This window comes from Balaenoptera physalus (assembly GCF_965194825.1).
Source record: "Balaenoptera physalus genome assembly, chromosome: 21".
Lineage (NCBI taxonomy): Eukaryota > Metazoa > Chordata > Mammalia > Artiodactyla > Balaenopteridae > Balaenoptera > Balaenoptera physalus.
Genome location: NC_138902.1, coordinates 46,758,465 through 46,766,359, shown reverse-complemented (window position 1 = coordinate 46,766,359; position 7,895 = coordinate 46,758,465).

The following is a 7,895-nucleotide window of genomic DNA, read 5'->3' as shown; positions in this document are numbered from 1 at the left end:
TTATTTAGGATTCTTCAGGGAAGCATGTTTAGATATTTAACATGGGAAAGCAAGGCTTGTGCCATCAGGTCTTCTTCTCCGGTTAAAATGCAGCCGAAACCCTTCTGATTTCTAACAAGTCAATAGAGACTCTAGCTACACCCTGGTCCCTTGCTGAATCAACTTTTCTTCACAGGGTTTTCTGCATGTATCGAACTCCCTCATTCTTGGAACGCTCTATGTAACCCTTCGGGCCTAAACCTATTCTAAAGTCCTGCAGTGTAACAGGAAAAACTTTGCTTAGATTCCAGTAGGAATGCAACCTGCTTTCTCCTGTAGGTATGGGGTCCTTGGGTAAGAGTTCCTAGAAGAAGGCGAAGCAGATTGTGTTTCTTAGTGTAGCTCCAATGAGGGCAATGAGGCAGACTTCCATGGCATGTAGGTCGTGAGAGAACAGAATTCCTGGAGCTGTTGAAGAGCTGAGTCCACCTAACTTCCTAAGGAAGGGTGCAGCGAGTTGTCCTACACTCTGAATACATAGAGTGACTGGGAAAGGCTTCTAAGTCTGGATGTTACTTAGAAGGGCAAAGGAGACTGCTGGTACTCAATGTATTTGTAGGAAAAAGGGTGCCTACACTAGGGTGCCTAGTGTCTGGTAGAGTGAAGAAACGTTCAAGTAAAGCAGAGTTCCAATACGACATAATGGAAAATGCTAAGCGCTTTCGCTTCAGCAGGGCTTTTCAGGCCTTAGCTTGAGGCAAGGACTCACGTCAAGTTACCCTGTAGCTCTAGAGCATGACAGGAGGAACTCCCACCCATGCTAGGGAAGCACCGTGTTTCCTTAGAGAAACTCCTTTTCTTTCCAGAGGGCTGCCCACAGTGAATAGAGGCCAGTCAAAGCAGTGTTATTTAGGTATCTCAGGCTGGCATGGATAGAGATTTTAAATGGGAACGCAAGGCTTAGGCATTCAAGTCTTCTTTTCTGGTGAACATGCAGCCGGACACCTTCTTTTATCTAAAAAGTCCAAAGAGACTCTAGCTACACTCTGGTCCCTTGCTGAATCAACTTTTCTTCACAGAGTGTTCTGCATATATTGAACTCCCTCATCCTTGGAACGTTCTACCAGTGCTATTGGGCCGAAGCCTCGTTTAAAGTCCTGCATTTTAACAGGAAAAACGGTGATTTGGTTCCAGTAGGAATGCAAGCCTCCTCTCTCCTGTAGGTATGGGGTCATTGGGTAAGAGTTCCTAGAGGTAGGCGAAGCAGATTGTGTATCTCTGTGAAGCTCCACAGAGGGCAATGAGGCAGACTTCCATGGCATGTAGGACATGAGAGAACAGATCCCTGGAGCTGTTGAAGAGCTGAGTCCACCTAGCTTCCTAAGGAAGGGTGCTGCGAGTTGCCCTACACTCTGATTACATAGAGTGACTGGGAAAGGCTTCTAGGTCTGGATGTTTCTTAGAAGAGCAAAGGAGACTGCTGGTACTCACTGTATTTCTACGAAAAAGGGTGCCTACCCGAGTGTGCCTTGTGTCTGGTAAAGTGAAGAAACGTTTAAGTAATGCAGACCTTCAAATACGACATAATGGAAACTGCTACGCGCTTTCGCTTCAGCAAGGCTTTTCAGGCCTTAGCTTGAGGCAAACACTCACGTCAAGTTTCCCTGTAGCTCTAGAGCAGGACAGCAGGAGCTCCCACACATGCTATGGAAGCACCGTGTTTACTTAGAGAAAACTACTTCTCTTTCGTGAGGGCTGCCTACAGTGACCAGAAGCCAGGTAAAAACAGTGTATTTAGGATTCTTCAGGGAAGCATGTTTAGAGATTTAACATGGGAAAGCAAGGCTTGTGCCTTCAGGTCTTCTTCTCCAGTTAAAATGCAGCCTAAACCCTTCTGATTTCTAACAAGTCAATAGAGACTCTAGCTACACCCTGGTCCCTTGCTGAATCAACTTTTCTTCACAGAGTGTTCTGCATATATGGAACTCCCTCATCCTTGGAACGTTCTACCAATGCTATAGGGCCGAAGCCTCGTCTAAAGTGCTGCAGTGTAACAGGAAAAACGGTGCTTTGGTTCCAGTAGGAATGCAAGCCTCCTTTCTCTTGTAGGTATGGGGTCATTGGGTAAGAGTTCCTAGAGGTAGGCGAAGCAGATTGTGTATCTTAGTGAAGCTCCACAGAGGGCAATGAGGCAGATTTCCATGGCATGTAGGACGTGAGAGAACAGAATCCCTGGAGCTGTTGAAGAGCTGAGTCCACCTAGCTTCCTAAGGAAGGGTGCAGCGAGTTGCCCTACACTCTGATTACATAGAGTGACTGGGAAAGGCTTTTAGGTCTAGATGTTTCTTAGAAGAGCAAAGAAGACTGCTGGTACTCACTGTATTTCTACGAAAAAGGGTGCCTACACTAGGGTGCCTATTGTCTGGTAAAGTGAAGAAACATTCAAGTAAAGCAGAACTTTGAATACGACATAATGGAAACTGCTAAGCGCTTTCGCTGCAGCAAGGCTTTTCAGGCCTTAGCTTGAGGCAAACACTCACGTCAAGTTTCCCTGTAGCTCTAGAGCAGGACAGCAGGAGCTCCCACCCATGCTATGGAAGCACCGTGTTTCCTTAGTGAAAACCCCTTTTATTTCGAGAGGGCTAACTACAGTGACCAGAAGCCAGGTAAAAACAGTGTTATTTAGGATTCTTCAGGGAAGCATGTTTAGAGATTTAACATGGGAAAGCAAGGCTTGTGCCATCAGATCTCCTTCTCGGGTTAATATGCAGCCGAAACCCTTCTGATTTCTAACAAGTCAATAGAGACTCTAGCTACACCCTGGTCCCTTGCTGAATCAACTTTTCTTCACAGGGTTTTCTGCATGTATCGAACTCCCTCATTCTTGGAACGCTCTAGGTAACCCTTCGGGCCTAAACCTATTCTAAAGTCCTGCAGTCTAACAGGAAAAACTTTGCTTAGATTCCAGTAGGAATGCAACCTGCTTTCTCCTGTAGGTATGGGGTCCTTGGGTAAGAGTTCCTAGAAGAAGGCGAAGCAGATTGTGTTTCTTAGTGTTGCTCCAATGAGGGCAATGAGGCAGACTTCCATGGCATGTAGGTCGTGAGAGAACAGAATTCCTGGAGCTGTTGAAGAGCTGAGTCCACCTAACTTCCTAAGGAAGGGTGCAGCGAGTTGTCCTACACTCTGAATACATAGAGTGACTGGGAAAGGCTTCTAAGTCTGGATGTTACTTAGAAGAGCAAAGGAGACTGCTGGTACTCAATGTATTTGTAGGAAAAAGGGTGCCTACACTAGGGTGCCTAGTGTCTGGTAGAGTGAAGAAACGTTCAAGTAAAGCAGAACTTCCAATACGACATAATGGAAAATGCTAAGCGCTTTCGCTTCAGCAGGGCTTTTCAGGCCTTAGCTTGAGGCAAGGACTCACGTCAAGTTACCCTGTAGCTCTAGAGCATGACAGGAGGAACTCCCACCCATGCTAGGGAAGCACCGTGTTTCCTTAGAGAAACTCCTTTTCTTTCCAGAGGGCTGCCCACAGTGAATAGAGGCCAGTCAAAGCAGTGTTATTTAGGTATCTCAGGCTGACATGGATAGAGATTTAAAATGGGAACACAAGGCTTAGGCATTCAAGTCTTCTTTTCTGGTGAACATGCACCCGGACACCTTCTTTTATCTAAAAAGTCCAAAGAGACTCTAGCTACACTCTGGTCCCTTGCTGAATCAACTTTTCTTCACAGAGTGTTCTGCATATATGGAACTCCCTCATCCTTGGAACGTTCTACCAGTGCTATTGGGCCGAAGCCTAGTTTAAAGTCCTGCATTTTAACAGGAAAAACGGTGATTTGGTTCCTGTAGGAATGCAAGCCTCCTCTCTCCTGTAGGTATGGGGTCATTGGGTAAGAGTTCCTAGAGGTAGGCGAAGCAGATTGTGTATCTTTGTGAAGCTCCACAGAGGGCAATGAGGCAGACTTCCATGGCATGTAGGACATGAGAGAACAGATCCCTGGAGCTGTTGAAGAGCTGAGTCCACCTAGCTTCCTAAGGAAGGGTGCTGCGAGTTGCCCTACACTCTGATTACATAGAGTGACTGGGAAAGGCTCCTAGGTCTGGATGTTTCTTAGAAGAGCAAAGGAGACTGCTGGTACTCACTGTATTTGTACGAAAAAGGGTGCCTACCCGAGTGTGCCTAGTGTCTGGTAAAGTGAAGAAACGTTCAAGTAATGCAGACCTTCGAATACGACATAATGGAAACTGCTAAGCGCTTTCGCTTCAGCAAGGCTTTTCAGGCCTTAGCTTGAGGCAAAGACTCACGTCAAGTTTCCCTGTAGCTCTAGAGCAGGACAGCAGGAGCTCCCACCCATGCTATGGAAGCACCGTGTTTCCTTAGAGAAAACTACTTCTCTTTCGTGAGGGCTGCCTACAAAGACCAGAAGCCAGGTAAAAACAGTGTTATTTAGGATTCTTCAGGGAAGCATGTTTAGAGATTTAACATGGGAAAGCAAGGCTTGTGCCTTCAGGTCTTCTTCTCCGGTTAAAATGCAGCCGAAACCCTTCTGATTTCTAACAAGTCAATAGAGACTCTAGCTACACCCTGGTCCCTTGCTGAATCAACTTTTCTTCACAGGGTTTTCTGCATGTATCGAACTCCCTCATTCTTGGAACGCTCTAGGTAACCCTTCGGGCCTAAACCTATTCTAAAGTCCTGCAGTCTAACAGGAAAAACTTTGCTTAGATTCCAGTAGGAATGCAACCTGCTTTCTCCTGTAGGTATGGGGTCCTTGGGTAAGAGTTCCTAGAAGAAGGCGAAGCAGATTGTGTTTCTTAGTGTTGCTCCAATGAGGGCAATGAGGCAGACTTCCATGGCATGTAGGTCGTGAGAGAAGAGAATTCCTGGAGCTGTTGAAGAGCTGAGTCCACCTAACTTCCTAAGGAAGGGTGCAGCGAGTTGTCCTACACTCTGAATACATAGAGTGACTGGGAAAGGCTTCTAAGTCTGGATGTTACTTAGAAGAGCAAAGGAGACTGCTGGTACTCAATGTATTTGTAGGAAAAAGGGTGCCTACACTAGGGTGCCTAGTGTCTGGTAGAGTGAAGAAACGTTCAAGTAAAGCAGAACTTCCAATACGACATAATGGAAAATGCTAAGCGCTTTCGCTTCAGCAGGGCTTTTCAGGCCTTAGCTTGAGGCAAGGACTCACGTCAAGTTACCCTGTAGCTCTAGAGCATGACAGGAGGAACTCCCACCCATGCTAGGGAAGCACCGTGTTTCCTTAGAGAAACTCCTTTTCTTTCCCGAGGGCTGCCCACAGTGAATAGAGGCCAGTCAAAGCAGTGTTATTTAGGTATCTCAGGCTGACATGGATAGAGATTTAAAATGGGAACGCAAGGCTTAGGCATTCAAGTCTTCTTTTCTGGTGAACATGCACCCGGACACCTTCTTTTATCTAAAAAGTCCAAAGAGACTCTAGCTACACTCTGGTCCCTTGCTGAATCAACTTTTCTTCACAGAGTGTTCTGCATATATGGAACTCCCTCATCCTTGGAACGTTCTACCAGTGCTATTGGGCCGAAGCCTAGTTTAAAGTCCTGCATTTTAACAGGAAAAACGGTGATTTGGTTCCAGTAGGAATGCAAGCCTCCTCTCTCCTGTAGGTATGGGGTCATTGGGTAAGAGTTCCTAGAGGTAGGCGAAGCAGATTGTGTATCTTTGTGAAGCTCCACAGAGGGCAATGAGGCAGACTTCCATGGCATGTAGGACATGAGAGAACAGATCCCTGGAGCTGTTGAAGAGCTGAGTCCACCTAGCTTCCTAAGGAAGGGTGCTGCGAGTTGCCCTACACTCTGATTACATAGAGTGACTGGGAAAGGCTCCTAGGTCTGGATGTTTCTTAGAAGAGCAAAGGAGACTGCTGGTACTCACTGTATTTGTACGAAAAAGGGTGCCTACCCGAGTGTGCCTAGTGTCTGGTAAAGTGAAGAAACGTCCAAGTAATGCAGACCTTCGAATACGACATAATGGAAACTGCTAAGCGCTTTCGCTTCAGCAAGGCTTTTCAGGCCTTAGCTTGAGGCAAAGACTCACGTCAAGTTTCCCTGTAGCTCTAGAGCAGGACAGCAGGAGCTCCCACCCATGCTATGGAAGCACCGTGTTTCCTTAGAGAAAACTACTTCTCTTTCGTGAGGGCTGCCTACAAAGACCAGAAGCCAGGTAAAAACAGTGTTATTTAGGATTCTTCAGGGAAGCATGTTTAGAGATTTAACATGGGAAAGCAAGGCTTGTGCCTTCAGGTCTTCTTCTCCGGTTAAAATGCAGCCGAAACCCTTCTGATTTCTAACAAGTCAATAGAGACTCTAGCTACACCCTGGTCCCTTGCTGAATCAACTTTTCTTCACAGGGTTTTCTGCATGTATCGAACTCCCTCATTCTTGGAACGCTCTAGGTAACCCTTCGGGCCTAAACCTATTCTAAAGTCCTGCAGTCTAACAGGAAAAACTTTGCTTAGATTCCAGTAGGAATGCAACCTGCTTTCTCCTGTAGGTATGGGGTCCTTGGGTAAGAGTTCCTAGAAGAAGGCGAAGCAGATTGTGTTTCTTAGTGTTGCTCCAATGAGGGCAATGAGGCAGACTTCCATGGCATGTAGGTCGTGAGAGAACAGAATTCCTGGAGCTGTTGAAGAGCTGAGTCCACCTAACTTCCTAAGGAAGGGTGCAGCGAGTTGTCCTACACTCTGAATACATAGAGTGACTGGGAAAGGCTTCTAAGTCTGGATGTTACTTAGAAGAGCAAAGGAGACTGCTGGTACTCAATGTATTTGTAGGAAAAAGGGTGCCTACACTAGGGTGCCTAGTGTCTGGTAGAGTGAAGAAACGTTCAAGTAAAGCAGAACTTCCAATACGACATAATGGAAAATGCTAAGCGCTTTCGCTTCAGCAGGGCTTTTCAGGCCTTAGCTTGAGGCAAGGACTCACGTCAAGTTACCCTGTAGCTCTAGAGCATGACAGGAGGAACTCCCACCCATGCTAGGGAAGCACCGTGTTTCCTTAGAGAAACTCCTTTTCTTTCCAGAGGGCTGCCCACAGTGAATAGAGGCCAGTCAAAGCAGTGTTATTTAGGTATCTCAGGCTGACATGGATAGAGATTTAAAATGGGAACGCAAGGCTTAGGCATTCAAGTCTTCTTTTCTGGTGAACATGCACCCGGACACCTTCTTTTATCTAAAAAGTCCAAAGAGACTCTAGCTACACTCTGGTCCCTTGCTGAATCAACTTTTCTTCACAGAGTGTTCTGCATATATGGAACTCCCTCATCCTTGGAACGTTCTACCAGTGCTATTGGGCCGAAGCCTAGTTTAAAGTCCTGCATTTTAACAGGAAAAACGGTGATTTGGTTCCAGTAGGAATGCAAGCCTCCTCTCTCCTGTAGGTATGGGGTCATTGGGTAAGAGTTCCTAGAGGTAGGCGAAGCAGATTGTGTATCTTTGTGAAGCTCCACAGAGGGCAATGAGGCAGACTTCCATGGCATGTAGGACATGAGAGAACAGATCCCTGGAGCTGTTGAAGAGCTGAGTCCACCTAGCTTCCTAAGGAAGGGTGCTGCGAGTTGCCCTACACTCTGATTACATAGAGTGACTGGGAAAGGCTCCTAGGTCTGGATGTTTCTTAGAAGAGCAAAGGAGACTGCTGGTACTCACTGTATTTGTACGAAAAAGGGTGCCTACCCGAGTGTGCCTAGTGTCTGGTAAAGTGAAGAAACGTTCAAGTAATGCAGACCTTCGAATACGACATAATGGAAACTGCTAAGCGCTTTCGCTTCAGCAAGGCTTTTCAGGCCTTAGCTTGAGGCAAAGACTCACGTCAAGTTTCCCTGTAGCTCTAGAGCAGGACAGCAGGAGCTCCCACCCATGCTATGGAAGCAC